The following is a 20,838-nucleotide window of genomic DNA, read 5'->3' as shown; positions in this document are numbered from 1 at the left end:
TGATGTAAGATTGAGGAACAGTTGTGATAGCATTTTTGTATGGGGTTATTTTTATAGATTGTGGCTAAATAAGTGGCTTTAAATTTACTATGTTTTTAGGAAGGATTTTATCGAATGTGTTATTCTATATATGTACTGCTTTTTAAGATTTTTATCCTTAAAACCAAATAAAGCTTATATTGATTTATTGATTGACATAAACAGTAAAAATGAAATGCACATGTAGTGTCAATCATGGCTTGGGGCTACATACAAAAGTGAGCAGTGGAAGCTGGGGAACCTTGAAAGTGGTGAGGTGTACCACTAATCACTAAATATGTCAGATTAAGCGGGCATGGTCAGTGGCCCTCATTACTTCAAGGGGGATTTTTTTTAAATCCGTTCAATGATGCATTTTCAAGCAATTCATTTAATAAATTGAGCAAAATGAGTTTTACAGGCATTTCTAAAGGAGCACTTGTAAAACATTTCAAAGATTTCCCGATTTGCCAAGTGAATACTGTTAGACGACAGAATTTTTAAAACTGTTGGTACTATTGAAACTACTGTTATTTCTTTTTAAACCATATTGATCCGAAATATTCTGTCTGTTGCTAGTCACTTACAATCTGACTGGCCATACATATGGGTTGCTGTATTACACAGACGTTTGACCTCAGTGGCCCTACAATCTTGGTGACAAGTTTGGATACCATACCTAGAACCTCCTACCCTATCAACCATCTAGAATCTCTAGATGAGCCAGCCAAAGCTGTTTTTCCTCCTGGTCATCAAGAAACAAAGGGCTCAGGGGTAGAACATTCCATTTGTCTGTTTCTTTGTACTTGACTGGCCCTTCTGCTCACCTTAGACTCCAATTTGAATTCCTGAAGTTTGAAGAGAGCAATGACTAAGCACCGGGGTTCCACATTAAGGCAATTTATGTCACCACTAGAGATGGTGACAAGAGGGTGCCATCTTGTAACAAATGGCCTCATCAAAGACCATGTTGTTCCGAAAAAGGAAATCTATTGTAAGAACTTGGATTGTTGCTTGACTGGGGTGTGAGCCCTGGTCACGCAGCAACCACAATCCTTGGCAGGGTGAGGCACAAGCTAACCCTAAATGAACCTGTGCTCAACGCTCTGGTAGCTTGACACAGAGTAGTCAGGCTTCTCTTAGAGGCAATGTGAAAAGTATTTGCGCAACACTTCAAACAGTAATAACATGAAAAGCACCACAAAGAAATTATTTCACATCAAGTCAGACAAATAGAGCGATTTTGAATAAACAAAACAATACCAAACAAACACAAATCCACTACGTGGAACCAGAGATAAGTAATTTTAAAGATTTTAGTGAAAATACCACCAAAAAGCACAAAGCGTCAACTGTGGATAACTGGTCGTGCCGAACTAGGACAAAATCAGAAGTTCAGGCCACCCGCAATGGAGCTCTGACTGGCTACAGGGACCCAGTTAGGCCCGCTGAACAAAATACCTTAAATCCTGGCTTGCAGAGCCTTGTTTGAATCCATGTTGAAGATGCGTTGCACAGTTGAAGTGATGCTTTGGTTCTGAGGTGTGGTTAACCTGTGATGCGAGACCCTGCGTCGTCGTTTAGGATCCCATTGATGCAAAGTTCAGCATTAAGGATGCATCGCACAGTCAGGAAGATGTGCCAGCTCTGAGGAGCTACTAGGCTGCGATGCAGAATCCAATGTTGTTGCCGAGGCTGCCATTGATTAGTGGTTTTGAAGGGGCTGCAGCGGCGAAGCGAGTCTTTGTGACAGGTTCAGTCTGTGCAGCATTAGCAATGCATCGCTTCTGCTCGGGGTTGGCTGTGCAGCAAAGGAGAGGTGTTGGTTCCACTGGATGCACTAAGGCTGGCAGACCCCCTTAGGCCTAATTACAAGGGTCCAGGTCTGGGGTGGCACCACTTGGCAGGGTAGACTCACAGGTGTGGATGTCCAGGTGCTGGGTTCATTATTATTGAAGCCTTCTGTCTCTGAAGCTCAGGCATGAGGCCAGCCAATTTACCCTTAGTGTCACTTTGGGGGTCAGGGTTCAGCAAATGCATCTTCAGTCCTTCTCACCCCATCAAGACAGCAGCAGGAAGCAGGTCAGCACAGCAGAGCAGGAGTTCAGCAGAGTGGCATCCCTTTTCATTAGCCCAACCAACAGTCTTTCTTCCTAGCAGAGTATACATAGGTCCAGAAATGTACTGGGGAGTTGGTGTCTGAGGTCCAGTATTTATTCTCAGTTGTGACTTTGAAGTGGGGAGAAGCTTCTAGGCGCATGTCTTTGAAGTGTACAGGTGCCCTGCCATCGTGGCCCTGGATCCAGACTATCTACAGGCAATATGCAGCCTTTGTGTGAAGGAAGGACAATGCCTATTCAAGTGGAAGTAGGGCTGTGCCCAGCTCCTCCCGCCCATATTGCTAGTGATGGCCTATCCAGGCCCACTAAGCTCCATATTGTGTGTGGCTGTCTAGGAGGAATGCATAAAGCCCAACTGTTAACTACACCCAGTCATGGGTCTCAGACACAGCCTGCAAGCACCAAATGGTTAGGGCAGTAAAATGCCAAGATTCGAAAAGTTGCATTTCCAAAATTGTAATTTAAAATTCAGCTTCACCATAAATTGGGACTTTTTATTACAATTACAATGACACCAAACATAAATAGGTTACCTGTTCACATTTGGAAGTTGCAGTTTTTTAAATGTAAAAACCTAGAAGAGAGGCCTTATAATAGTGAAAAACAAATGTAAGAATGTCCACTATCCAGACATGCAAAACGAACAAGTACATGATCCACTTTTTAAGTACGTTGTACCCTGCCCTCTGGGCTGTCCAGGACCTACCGAAGGTGTGACTTGCATGTATTACAAAGGAAGGTTTGGGCCTAGCAAAAGGTTTCTTTTTCCCGGTCAACATGGAGTTTTAAAACTGCACACATAGGCTGCAATGGTAGACCTAAAACTATGTTTGCAGGACTTCTTAAGTGGGTGGCACAATTAGTATTTCAGAGCTGTTAGTAGCAGTTCATTTACAGGCCCTGGGCGCAGGAAGTGCCACATTATTAGGTTCTTATAGGTAAATTAAATATGCCAATTGTGTATAAGCCAATTCTACCATATTTTAAGGAGAGAGTGCTTTAGCACTGGTTAGCAGTGGTAAAGTGCTGAGTCTTAAGGCCAGCAAAATGAAGTCAGCAGGGGGTCTGAAGGAAATATGTTAGAGGGAAAACCACGCCAGGGAGGCCAGGTCTAACACAGCTAAACAGCAAAATGTAATTTTGCACCAGAGCTTCTAAGAATACATGAACGCCTAATCAGAGACTGACTGAGCATGGCATACATTGCAGACATGGAGCAGTGGTCAGCAAATGATCATTAACTTCTATAAGACTAAATTAATGCACAGACCTCACTAACTTCAAGTAGAGGTGGGATGTAGACCTGGGTGCAGAATTCATGGACGTGGAATTGATGGTTGCCCTCAAACATGTCCACAAAGTCTCCAGAAACACCTAACTAAAATTCATACAATCTAATCATTTGCACCACACTTACCACATTCCTCTCAAATTGCACAAAACATTTAGAAGAATCCAATAATGAATAAACAAAACAAATCTCTATAAAGCAAATGTTCATATAATGTTAGAGACTAAACAGAATATAAAACAACATCTTTTGTCTTTTCTTTCAATTAAATGTTAGAGAATATATATATTGTCAGTTTACATGCAGTTAAAAGTGAACTAAATACAGACGAAGCAGTGCTCAGACTTAAGACAATATTCACAAATAGATATACACGAAGTTGCTGTACAATCCCCTTGTTATATATAGTATTCTTTAATATGAAAATTGTGGCACTGTGAAATACTTTGCAATCCCTCTTTCAACAAGTTTGTTCAATAAAAAACAAGAGGAGGTTTTGTCGATGTTTCAACCCTGTAGAAGGGAAGGGGTCTCATCAGGGCAAAGTCTTCTGACCCTTCACCCTGCAAGCTATAAAGACAGAAACCAGATACCATCATTAGTTTTGATAGTCTCGTAATGATATGAACACTCTTCAACAAATGGATTGAAAAGAGGAAATGACTCATCACCATGAAAGTTAGGTTGAGCCTCTGACAATTCAGAAGTAATATTATTTGTATTCAGTACGCTGTGTGAAATGGTATGAAAATGAATCCATACATACAAATCTACTACACAGCCCTTCCTCACCATTCAGTGTGTGTGGTTTGTAGTGACTGAGACATTTTTATGGAAATGGCTCGATTATGACCGTTGCCCACTACCATTTCAGTATATTTTGCTCTAATATAGTGCTGTGTAGGCCTATATAATATGAATTAGCTACAAAGCAAGGCTTGATAATGCCTTTTCTGTTTACAACTGTATCTTGCTTAATGGCAGGGCTTGCCTACTGGCTTTGGCATACTCTAATGCCATCTTGCATACTAATTTGGGCTCTTTGCGGGAGTAGTGGCCTATGCTTAAGCGACTCCATTTTCTAAGCTGTCGCCATCTTCTGAGCCTTTCTGTTGTGAGAAGTCGTGTTTTGCTTCTCACTTGTTTTCTGCACTTCGTATGCTGGTAAGAACCGGTTCTTGTCAGAGGAATGTGCTCACTCTGCTCCGGAGTCATAACAGACGCCTAGCTAGCTGATGCTGTGGCCTTGGTGCGGAGTGGTGCGGAATCTGATGGGAAAAGGGGGCGAGGCTCACTGGAAGCTTCGACCAATGTTTCCACTTGTACTAAAGGGGGTGTTCGGGTCTCGACCACTGGTAGTTCACCACAGTACAGACGTGTAGTTGTGACGGCGGAGAAGAGAATCCTGATTCGGCTGGAGAAACGGACTCCCCTCTGGCGAAGTGGAAGCGGGATATGTAGAAACTTGGTGAGGTGTTCCACTAACTCTTATATTCTAGCTGTTCTTATCTAACTATTGTCTCCTATTTTCAGGTTCCATAAATTTTTATACATATAAGTTCTATATATGATTTACTGATTGCATTTAGCAATTGCCTAGGTACTGATTTAAAGAAGGCCTATCGTGACATAGTAGTGATTTCTTTCTTTTGTCCTTCTATCATTGTGTAATAAAGAACTCCAGAGTATATAATTATTTGTCTGTGCTCCTTGGGATGGGAGGTCAGTGCCTTTCTGGCCCAAATGCTGTAGCACCGAAAGGATGGTAAGTTTCCCTTCCTGCAGGTAATTGTAGAAAGAGGGATATCCCGCTCTCATCCAGGGAAGCCCAAAATAACAATTATTCCACCCGAGGCCTTGTTAGAAGGAGCATGCGGTGACTATGTAGTCTCACCTGGGTGGGCTTTGTTGCGTTGTTGTACCTAGTAGCCCCTTGTTTGCGTTGTCGTACCCCGGGATGCGTTGCTTGCGTGGTTGTTGCCAGTGGTACTGTTCTTGCTTTGTTGTTTGCGAGCTTCTCGGCAATGGCCATATACCCTAATTAGCTATTAGTATTATTCCTTTCTTGGGTAAGTATTGTGAAGTGTTGTATCCTTTTGGGTCCCAAGAGGGGATAAGGTCGTATGTCCTGGTGATAGGCAGAATTATCAGGCCATTACATCTTGGGGTCGTGACTCACAGGATCCAGGAGATGGATTATAGGGGAAAAAGAAGGAATGTTTTCTAGGAAAACAAAGGTTGACTCCGTGTGGAGTATTGGCTCATGAATGGGCTAAATGTGCTGGTTTGAGTGGGAACTGTAATGCGTGTTTGTTCGAAGCCGAACCGGCTCAAGTGGTTTCATGTTTGCAAAAAGTGTCGGTAATCAGAGGAGAAGAGTTTCCTATATTAGGACGGAGAGGATGGGTTTTGTTGAATGCTTACAGAATAATACATGAGAAATATGTGAAGTTGCAGCGTGAGTGTATATAATTGGAAGAACAGTATGTTGAAGCAAAAAATGCCACTACTTTTATTGTTGGACAAGATAGGGACTTATCAGACCATAGCGGAAAGGGCTGCAGTGCGTATTGCAAAGTACAAATACAGGAACAAGCAAGGGAGAGTTAATAAGAGGAAAGTACACTTAGTCATTGCAAAAGCAGGGCTAGACTGGAATCCCGAGAAGTGGGATGGAAATAAGCATGAGCGCAAAATCCGCTCCGATCGCGGATTTTGCGGATTTTCGGTAAATCCGCGATCCGCGAACTCTCGCGAATTTACAGAGAATCCGCAATCCGCGATCGGAGCGGATTTTGCGGTCAAAAGTTCAAGCCTAATGCATAATTTACGATGGCGCCGGCAAGCTGCCAGCGCCATCCTCAAATGGTTACTTAATTAGCTTCGACAGGAAGCTCTAACAGATAAGACAAAGCAGGGGCTCGAGCGCCTGCTTTATTTTATCAGTTGGAGCTTCCTGTTGAAGCTAATTAAGTAACTTTTGCAGGATGGCGCTGGCAGCTTGCCGGCGCCATCGTAAATTATTTACATGGTGTCTTCTGGCAGGGTTCATTCTGGCACGACGGTCCTGGCACAAAAAATAAACCTCAACAGGAAACACTTGCAGATATCAATAACGCATGTGCCCTAGTTGAAGCTTAAATTCAGTGACTCATTCATCAGCCCAAAAATAATCGTGAGCGTTGTGGAGGCTGGGCAGGTGTGCCTTGTTCCCAAATATACCATCGAAAATCCGCTGTGATGCTGGTCTCTGACCTTTTATACACACAAGAGGCATGTGCGCTCGCATGGAAGCCCCGTCCGTTTGGCCCCGCCCACACACTCGAGGTGTGCACCGTCTTCCCGCCATTTACCCACTATGATGGACATTTCACTCAAGGGACCCCTGCGCACTTCGGCGCGATTGCATAGTAACACACACTTGGTCGCTGGAACTAGTTGAAGCGCAAATGCAGTGACTCATTCATCAGCCCAAAAAAAATCGTGAGCGTTGGGAGGCTGGGCAGATGTGCCTTCTTCCCAAATATACCATCGAAAATCCTCTGTGATGCTGGCCAGAGCAAGGCATTTGCATCTTTGACTTTTACGAGCGCAATCCCCGTGCTGTTCCTGTGACCAGGGGCTTCTGTCTCTTAATCTGCTGCTCTGATCGGTCTCTGACCTTTTAGACACACAAGAGGCATGTGCGCTCGCATGGAAGCCCCGTCCGTTTGGCCCCGCCCACACACTCGAGGAAGCCCCGCCCCCAAATCCGCAGATCCGCTAAATCCGCGGATTTTGCGGATCCACGATCCGTGAATCCGCAAATTCGTGAATCGTGGATCCGCAAAATCCGCCCATGCCTAGATGGAAATATTTGGGATTCTTCAGAGTTTTCTGGTTCGGGTGAGGAAGAGGACAAGAAAACAGAGCCTATTAAAACTGAAACCGAGAATAAATCAGAAGAGCGTAGAGAGGTGCATGCGCAGGCGATACATCGGATTAAGCTGCAGGGTGTTCCACAATACCCATTGGGGGAATGGCTTTAGATAGCTTAGAGGATTTTACGCAACAAAAGATTAATGATATTTGGGACAGGTATCGGCAGAGACCTGGTGAGAACTTATTACACGGATGGTTCACATCTATGACTTGGGTGCTGCAGGCGTGATGTTAGACCAAGGAGATGCACTGAAATTTTGAACGATAAGCACAGACCTGACAATTTAGGAACATTTCAGAAATTATGTCCTTAATCACCAGATTAGCCTATTACAATTGACTGTGGCCGGATGTCGTCATAAATACCCGACTGAATTAGACTGGCAAGTAAATGAGAAGCCATGGTATACATTGATAGATGAGACACAGAGACTAAAGGAAGAGGTAATGGAAACCTCTATTTTCCTAGATACTGCACACAGATTAATGGAAGGACTACTTAACACTTCTGTAAGAAATACGATTATTCGTACTGCTCCTCCTGCTTATAAGCAGGTAATGATGACATTGTTAATAAATCAAACAGGGAACACTTTAGCGCAGGTGATTGAGGCAGTTCATGAGTTGGATGAACTGGGAGAATAGATGAAGTCAGAAAGACACTCTAGACCTGAGGTCCGTACAGATAATAACAGATTAACTAGATGGGACTTGTTTACAGCTCTAATGAAGGATGGGGTGAGAAAAGAAGAAATAGATGGGGAACCTACTCCAAAGTTATGGAGCATGTTTCAAAAAAGAGGTTTAGACAGAAAAGAAGGGAGCAGGAGAGTTGATAAACAGGATCATGGACAGAGACATTCGGAAGGAAGTGGTGATGAATTGTATCGAGGGAGAAGGGAAGAATCTCCAGTATATAGAACATGGTACGAGAGGGAAGACTCTTCAGATCGCAGAGCTAGAAATGAAAGAGGCAGATCTCCGGAACTGAGACTTAGAAATGAAAGAGGTAGATCCCCGATCGAAGATCGCAGAGTGACAGAAATATGAGAAATTCATATTATGGAGAGAGAGTGTAGGAGGAAGATGTACTTCCTAAACAATATGAATGTCTTTACCCTGATTTATCCTGGGGGCAAGACAGCGACGAAAACGACTAGGTCAAGCCCTGGTACAGAATTGGGCTCGCAAAGATCATAGACCCTATGTAGATATAGAATTTTTTTGGCGGCATCGTAATGTGCAACGGGCCCGAGCCCTATTAGATACAGGAGTGGAAGCCACTTTGATATATGGAAATCCTAAGAAATTTAGAGGACAGTATTTTACAATCACAGGATTAGGTGGTAAAGAGACCCCAGCAGTGCAAGCCAATCTCCAATTACGAATCAGAAGAATACCAAAAAGAGAATATAGTGTACTAGTTGTGCCCCTTTCTGAATATATTATTGTAATTGACATTTTAAAAGGAATGATGTTGTGTTTAGATGATGGATATTATCAGTTTGGAACAAAATACTATATCTCAGCTAACTCTGTGAGAGTAGGTCGCTTGAAAATTCCTCCTGTAAAGGTGCCTCAGGCGACTAAAGTGATTTTGATGAATCAATACAGAATTCTAGGTGGGCATGATGAGATCAGTGCTACAATTTAAGACTAGATGGACGCAGGGGTTGTGGTTCCGATTACTACTGCATGGAACAATCCTGTGTGGCCGGAGCGCAAAAGTGATAATTCATGGCGCATGACAGTGGATTACCGCGAACTGAATAAACACACACCTCCTTTGACTGTTGCCGTCCCTGACACTGTTACGTTGATAGAGAGAATTCAGAAACATTTAGGGACTTGGTATGCAACTATCGATATTGCCAATGCCTTCTTTTCTATTCCTATAGCTCCCGAATGTCAGGAGCAATTCAGTTTTCATGGGGTGGCAGACAAATGACATTTCGAAGTCTGCCTCAAGGCTATTTGCATAGTCTGACGATATGTCACCGGCTGGTGGCAGACCATTTAGATGAGGTACAGATACTTTCTGGAGTGCAGATCTGTCATTATATTGATGACATATTGATTCAAGGCGAGACACAAGAGCAAGTCCAAACTCAGTTAGATCAAATTGTAACCTATTTGCAAAGCAAAGGATGGGAGATTAATCCTGATAAATTGCAGGGTCCAGCACAAAGTGTAAAATTCCTAGGTATTCAGTGGCATCAGGGAAATTGAGAGGTAGTCCCACAAGTGAGACAGAAAATTAAAGGATTTGTAGTACCCCGAAATAGGAAAGAAGCTCAGAGATTTATTGGTTTGTTTGGATTTTGGAGACAGCACATTCCCCATCTAAGTCAGATTTTGGCCCCTTTATACAAGAGAAAAAAAATGCATTTGAGTGGGGTGAGCCGCAACAGACTGTGTTTGAACTGGCAAAAGAGGCTATTCAGCATGCTTTGGATTTGTGGCCAGTGCGAGATGGTGATGTTGATTTGAATGTGACTGTACAGGGTCTATATGCGAATTGGAGTTAATGGCAAAAACAAGACAAAAGTACCCCTAGGAATTTGGATGAAGAAATTGCCTGACGCTGGTGAGCGTTATAAACCTTTTGACAAAGAGTTACTTGCATGTTATTGGGCTTTGGTAGACACAGAACAATTGACTTTGGGATATGATGTAATTTTGAGACCTGAGATTCTAATCATGCAATGAGTAATGAGCTCTCCTAAAACTCATAGAATCGGACATGCACAGGAAGCTAGTGTGATCAAGTGGAAGTGGTACATACAGGACAGGGCTCGAGTGAGTCCTAAGGGTACAGCGATGTGACATGAGCAGGTGGCGCAGGCGCCAATAGAAGAGACTGATGTGGAGTACAACGTACCTATAGTACAAGAATCCCCTGTTAAATGGGGAAAGCCATTTAGCGATCTCTCTGTGGAGGATAGGAAGCATGTGTGGTTTACGGATGGTTCAGCCAGGTATGTTGGTGCAAAAAGGCAATGGAAAGCAGTATCCTACAACCCTGTTACTCAAATATTGTTGAGCCAAACCGGTGAAGGAAAGAGCAGTCAGTTTGCAGATCTTTATGCTGTTTATTGGGCTTTGAAACAGGAATTACCGGGAGTTTGCCATATTTATACCGACTCCTGGTCCACTGCTAATGGATTAGCGACATGGCTTCCCACATGGTACGCGTATAATTGGTTAATTATTAATAAAGAATTATGGGGAAAGGAGTTGTGGAAAGAGGTGTGGGATATGCTGCCTCAAAGCATTGTATCAGTGTTTCATGTCGATGCTCACTCTTCCTTTGATTCACTTGATAGGTGGTTTAACCTCATTGCAGACGAAAATGCTAAAATCTCTGAGGCAGAGGTGAAAACGCAGAATTCTGACCTGGTTGGATTGGCGAGGTGGGCACATCAAAAGTGTGGACATTTTGGAGAAAAGATCACTAGCAGGTGGGCAGCAGATAGAGGGATATATCTCCCCCATGATGTGGTTAGAACCGTCATTTTACAGTGTCCCATTTGCCAGCATTCCCGAAAACGAGAGATCCAACAGGTAATGAGAGGTCAGTTACATCGAGATAAGTCACCAGCACAGATTTGGCAGATAGACAACATAGGTCAGTTTCCAACCTGTAGAGGCTGTCAATATATATGTACAGTTGTAGACACATATTCAGGATATTTGATTGCATCCCCTTATAAACGTGCTACCCAGATAAATACACTTAAGTCCTTGGATTTGATTATGCTCTACTACGGAAATCAATTACAAATTAAATCGGAAAAGGCACACACTTAGAAGGGAGAATGGTACAAGAATATTGTGCTTGACACAATATCAAGTGGATTTTTCATATTCCTTATTACCCAGAGGCTGCAGGATTCATAGAAAGGATGAACAGTCTTTTAAAAGATCAATTGAGAAAACTGTCTGATGGTTCATTACATAATTGGAGAAGCCATTTAGTTAAGTGCTCTACAATTTCTCAATAATCGTGCTTTAAATAATTCCGATACACCCATTATGCGAATGTTGTCCCCTTCTGTAAATGTGCAACCCCATACAGCAGTGGCTTCTATTGTCTACTGGGAGATTACTCCCGGACCCTTGGCTCCACATAGAGCGACTCCTGAAGCTGCTGGTTTAGATTTGCATACTTTGAAACAGCATGTGTTAAAACAAAGAGATATCGTCCTCATTGAAACTGGAATTGGTGTCCAAATACCAGCAGATCACTTTGGTCTGATCGCCCCAAACTCTGGACTAACGCTAAAAGGCATCCAGGTGCTGGGTGGCATAATTGACTTTAATTATCAAGGCGAAATCAAAATTATTCTGTTGAACAGTGGTGATCTGGATTTAACAGTCCAGCCTGGAGATAGAGTTGCCCAATTGGTTATAATGCCAGTCTTTGGAGGTGTGGTGAGAAAAGGGACTGCCTCAACCCTCCTAACTGTACGTGGAGAAGGAGGTTTTGGCTCAACTGATAAAAACCCAGGAGCCAGAGTGTGGGTACAGTCGCCTAATCAACCCTATGAACCGGCTGAAATAATCGCCACAGGCAATAATAATACTAGTCATGAAACCTGGACAGGAAAAGTGGGACTGTGTCCCAGCTGACAAATGTTATCTTCGAGAATAAATAATGCCTGTTTTTGACTTATTTTCTCTAGGTCACTCTATGGATTGTGGCTGTAGAATGTGTCGGCGCTGGACTCCTTTCGGCATGGTACGCATGGGGCCGAGATGAGCCGGGGAGAATCGGAAGCGAGACGATCGTCCGAGAGCACAGAACGAACTCAATCCTGACTGATGAATTAAACGTGTGGGATAATCTTGCACGCAGGATACTCAACAATTCCTATTTCTGCATGTCGAACATGAGAAGTGTCCCTGATGTTCTTTCCACGTGTTTAGACTCGGTTCCAACTCCGACAGCTGTTCTGATTGATGCTTTCAACGTTACAAACATCGACAAAAGTGTTAGCATTGAGACTGTGAAAAATCAACTGTCAGCGTACGAATATTGTGCATCCTGCAAAGTATTAACTGATTTAAATGCACCTCTGACTTTCGCTGTTACCACTTATAACATCACAGAAGGAGATGTTTGCTTCAATTTTACGTGTGACCCACGATTAATTGGCAAATGTATACCAACTAAATTGGAAAATGTTTCCACACTTCCCCAGCATGTACAGGTGTTGTGCTACAGTCGTAAACCCTACATGTGCTCTTCAGTTCGTAATTCCATGACCTGTAGGCAAGCTATCTTTTCCGTTAGTTATTACAAAAATGTCTTACTGCCAACTGGATGGCTCTTTTCATGTGGGAACATTACCTGGTCCTTTATTCCAGCGAACATTTCTGGTGGACCGGGTGCCTTAATGAGACTTAGCCTTATAATGTTCTCTTTGTTTCCCTCTACACATACTCGAACTGTACGTGAAGCACCTCCATTGGATGAACATTGTGAATGTAATTTGCATTTACTTTCCAAATCAGAATACATTAGTTTAGCTGCTTCAATTGTAGGTATTCCTGGACTATCGATTTACAATTCCAGAGCCATTAGTAAACTGGCTTGTCTTATGGTCAAATCTAGATGCACAGGGTGAACACCGAGCTATCTTACAAAATAGAGCTGCTATTGATTATATCTAGTTAAAGCATGATCATGGGTGTTTGGATTTTGAAGGTCTATGTTGCTTTAATCTCGCTGACCATTCTAAATCTATTCAGTCTCATATTAATGCCTTGCACTATCTGTCTTTACAAGTTCGTCAAAATTTGGATCAAGGGTGGTTTAATTGGCTTTTTGGGTGGCTGCCTGATTTTAATTTGCTTCGTTCTATTTTGGGTGGTGCACTCTTGACCATGGGTTTTCTGATCGCTATTTGTTGTATTCAATGTGTTACAAACCTTTTATATATGTTTTGACCTGGTACTAGGAGTAGATCTGTTCGTTAGGTTTCCTATTATTCTGCTAATGATTTACATTCTGTTTAATGTTTATATACATTCAATGGTGTTGTACAATGGTCATGGGTGGAATTTAGTGACCAAGCCATTTTTATGGAAATGGCTCGAATATGACCGTTGCCCACTGCCATCTCAGTATATTTTGCTCTAATATAGTGCTCTGTAGGCCTACATAATAAGAATTAGCTACAAAGCAGGGCTTGATAATGCCTTTTCTATTTCCAACTGTATCTTGCTTAATGGCAGGGCTTGCCTACTTGCTTTGGCATACTCTAATGCCCTCTTGCATACTAATTCGGGCTCTTTGCGGGAGTAGTGGCCTATGCTTAAGCGACTCCATTTTCTAAGCTGTCGCCATCTTCTGAGCCTTTCTGGGTGAGAAGTCGTGTTTTGCTTCTCACTTGTTTTCTGCACTTCGTATGCTGGTAGGAACCAGTTCTTGTTGGAGGAATGTGCTCACTCTGCTCCGGAGTCATAACAGATGCCTAGCTAGCTGTTACTGTGGCCTTGGCGCGGAGTGGTACGGAATCTGATGGGAAAAGGGGGCAAGGCTCGCTAGAAGCTTCGAACAACGTTTCCACTTGTACTAAAGGGGGTGTTCGGGTCTCGACCACTGGTAGTTCATCACAGTACAGACGTGTAGCTGTGACGGTGGAACAGAGAATCCTGATTCGGCTGGAGAAACGGACTCCCCTCTGGCGAACTGGAAGCGGGATGTGTAGAAACTTGGTGAGGTGTTCCACTAACTCTTATATTCTAGCTGTTCTTATCTAACTCCTATTTTCAGGTTCCATACATTTATATACATGTAAGTTCTATATATGTTTTACTGATTGCATTTAGAAATTGCTTAGGTACTGATTTGAAGAAGGCCTATCGTGACATAGTAGTGATTTCTTTCATTTGTCCTTCTATCATTGTGTAATAAAGAAACCACAGAGTATATAATTATTTGTCTGTGTTCCTTGGGATAGAAGGTCAGGGCCTTTCTGACCCAAATGCTGTAGCACCGGAAGGATGGTAAGTTTCCCTTCCTGCAGGTAATTGTAGAAAGAGGGATGTCCCGCTCTCATCCAGGGAAGCCCAAAATAACAATTATTCCACCCCGTGGCCTTGTTAGGAGGAGCATGCGGTGATTATGTAGTCTCATCTGGGTGGGCTTTGTTGCGTTGTTGTACCCAGTGGCCCTTGTTTGCGTTGTCGTACCCCGGGATGCGTTGTTTGCGTTGTTGTTGCCAGTGGTACTGTTCTTGCGTTGTTGTTTGCGAGCTTCTCGGCAATGGCCAAATACCCTAATTAGCTATCAGTAATATTCCTTTCTCGGGTAAGTATTGTGAAGTGTTGTGTCCTTTTGGGTCCCAAGAGAGGATAAGGTCGTATGTCCTGGTGATTGGCAGAATTAGCAGGCCATTACAGTGGTTAGAGCATCCATAGTGCCTGGAATATACCCAAATCTCTGGTGCATATGATCTCATATTCAGCAGTCTCATGCAACAAGTTCGTAGTGTCTTTGATGTTAGGAGGGCTAGAGCCCTCGTGCTTCTGGGATGACTTTTAAAAGGATGTTGTGACATCTGTTGGGAGATGTTAAGGTGTGGCTACTAAAATCTTGACGTAATGTGTGCAGTGTGTGATCATATATGAAATAATAAAGATGTCTGTTACGGCTCTGTGTGTGGCATGTTCATTTTCATGCTCCCGGACTCGGGAGGATGCTCATCTTGCGATGAATTAGGGATATGTGCCCCGAAGAGACAAGACTGCTCTCCATGAAATTTTGCAATGGTACAGCAAACTGCTTGTGCATGCCACATAGGCCCCAAATCAATGCAAAGCCTTCTGAAGTTGCCATCTGTGGAGCCAAAGTCACGTCCATCCCAGACATGGTCATTGAAGAAGTTGAAGGCCCTACATAGGAGCATATTTGAAAAGCCCAGCAGAAACCCACTGATAAGGCCAAATGAAGAGATACTGCGCCACATCATTACACAGAGCTATCATCGATAAAAAGCGAAATACTAAAGGCAACAACAACCAGGTATGATGCAAAAAACTGAAGGTTGTGATGAACAAGTGCTAGAGACTGAACAGTAACTTACCTTCAGGAAAGAATATGGTGCCTTACAACCTCTGATAGAGCGTGATGACCCAAGTGCAAGCACACAGCTAGGGCTTGAAGAAGTGATAGGTATGGTTGAACAGCGACAGTCGTCTGAACAGCATATGCTCTCAATGGCAGTAGAAAAGAAAGTTAAATACGATGCCGCTGTGTTTCTGAAACCACCACCTCCATTTGACACAGAAGAAGTAGAATACTGGCTCCAGATGGACTGGATGGTTAGAGATGTTCAATGATTTCATAGACGCACTGGAAGAAGCAGACAATAAGAAAATCATCCTACTGGCATTTTTGCACTGCCGTAATGACATCTTTTTCATGTTTCGTTTGCGCAATGCGCCACTGGCATATTTATAAGGCCACGTAAAACCATGTTAGGTGTCTTTTAATTGCCACTTTCACTCAGGATACGGCATGAAAGGGTTGTTTCATGAGTGTTGCTGGGGCATTCCCAGCAACATCCATGGCTTTTTGACACTGCCCCAGACACCAGATTTATGAGAAATCGTAAGTCTGAGGCAGCACCAAAAATGTACGCCTCTTCAGGGGAGGCATAAGGGAGGCACAATGAGGAGAAATATCTATTTCTGCATTCTGAAGCACACATAGAAAGAGGAAAAAGCCTATTGTTATTGTTTTTGTGCAGGAAGGTTTCCCTTCCTGCACAAAAATAATCATCCCAGCAACACGTGCACCTTTGCACCATGTGCGCTGGCTCAGGTGAAAAGGACAGGAATGCGCCGTAACTAAAGATATGGCGAATTCCTGCCTTTTACTTTTGCAGTAGGGCAGCTCAACAGCAAGGCCTGCTGCGCTGCCCTACCGCAAAAAAACATAAATGAGGCTCTAAGTATTTAAAGAACTTTGCTGGTGATGGAGTAAAAGAAGTGATAAAGAATTATCACAAACTGATGCAGTATCATACTGTTAAATCAAGGAAGATTTAGAAGCCAAGTTTAATCCAATGCCAAATGTAGACTATGAAAGAAACATTTTCAATCAAGCATGGCAACAAGCTAGTGAAACTATGGATGAGCTTGTTGAGAGACTTGACGTGCTTATCAAACACTGCAAGTTTGGTGAATTCAATGATGAAGAAGCTAGACACCTTAGAGTCATCGATGGTTGTCTTTCAGACTCATTCAGAAGACGCATGTTGAGAGAGACACTAAGTTTAGAGAAAGTTCTAGTGGCTGTGAGGGCAGAAGAATATGCAGATCGACAGACTGCTGATAAGGAAGCTGGAACAGAAGAAGGTGAATCAGCATTGATCATGAAAAGCAACCATAAACACAAGTTAGATGCATACTAGTCACTAGTCAATGTAATTGAATAAAAAGAAGTTGTGTTTTGATGTGGATCTCCATTTTCTCATGAAGGTAAATATCCCACTATCAGACAGATATGTAAAGGCGGTGGGTAAGGAAAGTATTTCATAAAAGTCTGAAATGCGAAATATGAACCAAATGCTTCACAGCCAGCAGAGAAAATGATGCTGGAAAGTTACAGAAACATTCTCGCCCCGCCCGCAAAGCCAAATGGCAACATCAATTACGACAAATAGAAACTAAACAGAGTTTATCTTCCTCAAATTCATCATGTAAAGCCTCTTCACCATTATTATCAAGTGCTGATGAAAAAGATTGATGTGCGCTAATGATGTTGACTAAGGAACAACAGGCATATGTGGGATTTGCTGCTTGCAAAGAAGACTGAAACTCGGAAAAGACTCATAATATTAAGCAAGCAGATTCCTTTGGACACTGCTCCAAGATTACTTTAAACAACTGCCCCATAACCTTAATTAGAGACAGTGGTGCGTGGATTAGTATCACACCAGTGGAGAATTTCAACAGCCTATCTCATGTACCATGCCTTACTCCGTCAAGCATGAGCATATGCACATGTACTGCTTCAAAACCAGTTCCCAGTCAATGGTCATTCACCGAAACCCTACAACACAAAACAACATCAGTGCAAGGGTCAATTCATGTCCTTCAAGGAACTTCATCCAGTGCCTGCACTCAGCCTTGATAAAGTCATCATGTTCTCAATGTTTGTGGCTAAATCTAGTGATTGTGTGAAGAGGATACACCCGAGTCTGGGGAGCTTCTCCAAGATGGCTGAGATAGGTTAGCAGTCTAAGTGGCCTGAAACAAGGGGAGATAAGCAAGCTGTGTCTGCTCTGTCTTCCCTTGACTACACGTGCAGTATGCACGGTGGTGTATCGTGCAGCATGGTAAATGCTCAAAATATCGATTCCAAATATAGACTAACCTAAATATCGACTCCAAAATATAGAATTGACAAAATATCGAATGGACAGAATATAGACATCAAAAATATCGTTTTGAAGGTAAGTAATGTAATATCGATTTTAACAATATCGACAGTCAAAATATCGAAGTACATAATATAGTTTATTAAAAATATCGAATTTTTTATATCACATTTTTTTAAGTCTTTTGTATGTTAGTATATGTGTGACAAGTGTATATATTTTTGTAATTTATTTTAAGTAATTAATTTTATGTTATTTAATTTTTGCGTAATTTAATTCTGTAGCGGTTTGTGGCTTTATAGGGGAATAGGGTGGGAAGTAATTTAATTATAATTAATTAAATATGTTAATTAATTAATTGGTATTTATTTAGAATAAATTGTTAATTAATTTTTAAATGGTAATTAATCAATTCCTAATTGATAAATAATTTTTAATAATTGATTAATTGATAATTATGTGAATTAAATTAATGTATTTTCTGTAGCGGGTTGTGGGTTTATAGGGGAATAGGGTGGGAAGTAATTTTTATTATAATTAATTACATATGTTAATTAATTAATTGGTATTTATTTAGAATAAATTGTTAATTAATTTATAATTGGAAATTAATTAACTCTTAATTGATAATTAATTTTTATTATTGATTAATTGATAATTATGTGAATTAAATTAATTTATTTTCTGTAGCGGGTTGTGGGTTCATAGGGGAATAGGGTGGGAAGTAATTTAATTATAATTAATTAAATATGTTAATTAATTTATTGGTATTTATTTTGAATAAATTGTTAATTATTTTTAATTGATAATTAATTAATTCCAAATTGATAATTAATTTTTATTAATTGATTAATTGATAATTATGTGAATTATATTAATTTATTTTTACTAGAGTGGGAATAGTAAAATGTACCCCTATGCTATCCAACGCTTTCCCTAATGTTGCACTCTCTGGAGTGGGAATAGTAATTTTTACCCCTACGCTATCCAACGCTTTCCCTACTGTTGCACTCTCTGGAGTGGGAATAGTAATTTTTACCCCTACGCTATCCAACGCTTTCCCTACTGTTGCAATCTCTGGAGTGGGAATAGTAATTTTTACCCCTACGCTATCCAACACTTTCCCTACTGTTGCACTCTCTGGAGTGGGAATAGTAATTTTTACCCCTACGCTATCCAACGATTTCCCTACTGTTGCACTCTCTGGAGTGGGAATAGTAATTTTTACCCCAACGCTATCCAACGCTTTCCCTACTGTTGCCCCTTCTGGAGAGGGAATAGCAATTTTTACCCCCACGCTAGCCAATGTTTTCCCTACTGTTGCACTTACTGGAGTGGGAATAGTAATTGTTACCCCTACGCTATCCAATGTTTTCCCTACTGTTGCACTCTCTGGACTGGGAATAGAAATTTTTACCCCTACGCTATCCAACGCTTTCCCTACTGTTGCACTCTCTCGAGTGGGAATAGTAATTTTTAACCCTACGCTATCGAACGCTTTCCCTACTGTTGCACTCTCTGGAGTGGGAATAGTAATTTTTACCCCTACGCTATGTAACGCTTTCACTACTGTTGCCCCCTCTGGAGTTGGAATAGTAATTTTTACCCCTACGCTATCCAATGCTTTCCCTACTGTTGCACTCTCTGGAGTGGGAATAGTAATGTTTACCCCTACGCTATCCAACACTTTCCCTACTGTTGCACTCTCTGGAATGAGAATAGTCATTTTTACCCCGACACTATCCAACGCTTTCCCTACTGTTGCACTCTTTGGAGTGGAAAAGTAATTTTTACCCCTACGCTATCCAACGCTTTCCCTACTTTTGCACTCTCTGGAGTGGGAATAGTAATTTATACCCCTACGCTATCCTACGGTAATAATATTGTGTATTTTTTATTAATATTATGTTAATATATATATATGTTTTAACAGATATGATTGTATATTTTTTTTATAAGTTAAATTAGTTATTTAATAATTTTAAGGTAATTTAAGTATTTTTAAGTATATTTTAGCTATTTATTTTTAATATGTTTAACATTTTACATTATTTTTAAGAAATTCGATATTTTTACAAAGTTTATATATATAAATGATATTTTGAGTTCGATATTTTGGTACTTACCTGTTTGTAGATAGGAATTCGATATTTTGTCTGTCGATATTTTGGAATCTATATTTTGGGTTGTCTATATTTTGTCCCTTGATATTTAGTCAGTGATCCGTGCAGCATATGTATCTACCGCTCACGGTAAGTGTTGGTGCCTTGGGTTTAATAGATTTGAGACACATATTTCTTGAACGGACTGATGACGATAGTACTGATTGTCTCTATTTCAAATTATCGTGATTGTTTGATCCAGTAACTTGCTGTTTAACTAAATGTATTGACGTTCCTATTATACAGGTGATTTGGGACCTACATTTACGTGCTTATGTGAGACCTACGGACACTTTCTTCACTGTTATTTTGTCATTCTGGCCACTAATGGCTATGTAGTGTTGAGTTATGGTGTGGCAAGTTTGTCGTTCTCACTGTGATGCCTTAAATGGCGACGCTATGCAGATAGGATACTTAGTATCCACTGAACATGTTCATGAGTTGTTACACAGGTGTGTTTGTGTTTACACATGTTGGATGGGACTGCTGAACATGGGATCATATGCACCAAAGATGTGGGTATATTCTGGGCACTATGGAAGCTCTGACCACACACACTAGCTGGTGAGAAAGGGCTGTGTAGTTGATTTGTACATTTTGATTAAATCTCATACCACTTCACACAGTGTACCGAATTCTAAGAATAATACTGCGGAAATGTTGTCAGAGGCTCAAACTAACTTTCAGGGTGATGAGCGATTTCCTCTTTTCAATCCCTTTGTTGAAGAGTGTTTGTATCACTGAGAGTCCATTGGGACAAGGAAGGTATCTGGTTTCTGTCTTTGTCACTAACAGATTGAAGGGTCATATGACTTGATCCTGATGAGAGGCCTTAAACTGTATGGGTTTGAAACATTGACAAATCTTCCCATTCGTTTTTGTTGAACAAGGTCTTTGTAATAGGAGGGACTGCAATGTGTTTCACAGCACCC

At 41.5% G+C, this 20,838-nt stretch overlaps 1 protein-coding gene across 2 annotated transcripts in view; it reads right to left on the bottom strand.

Annotated features, from left to right (window-relative positions):
• The window catches only part of LOC144821303 (uncharacterized), a 321,172-nt gene that overhangs the window by 42,301 nt on the left and 258,033 nt on the right, over positions 1–20,838 (bottom strand). The window contains exon 4 of one of the 2 annotated variants that reach the window (XR_013608322.1): positions 15,444–15,712. The exons of the other annotated variant lie outside the window; for it this stretch is intronic. The gene's annotated coding sequence lies outside the window, so the exon portion shown is untranslated. The remainder of the gene's footprint in view (positions 1–15,443; positions 15,713–20,838) is intronic. 2 annotated transcript variants of the gene reach the window in all.

Source organism: Lissotriton helveticus, chromosome 1_1 (genome assembly GCF_964261635.1).
Source record: "Lissotriton helveticus chromosome 1_1, aLisHel1.1, whole genome shotgun sequence".
NCBI classification, from domain to species: domain Eukaryota; kingdom Metazoa; phylum Chordata; class Amphibia; order Caudata; family Salamandridae; genus Lissotriton; species Lissotriton helveticus.
Note: the sequence above shows the minus strand (reverse complement) of the source record. Positions and strands in the feature narration are given on the sequence as shown.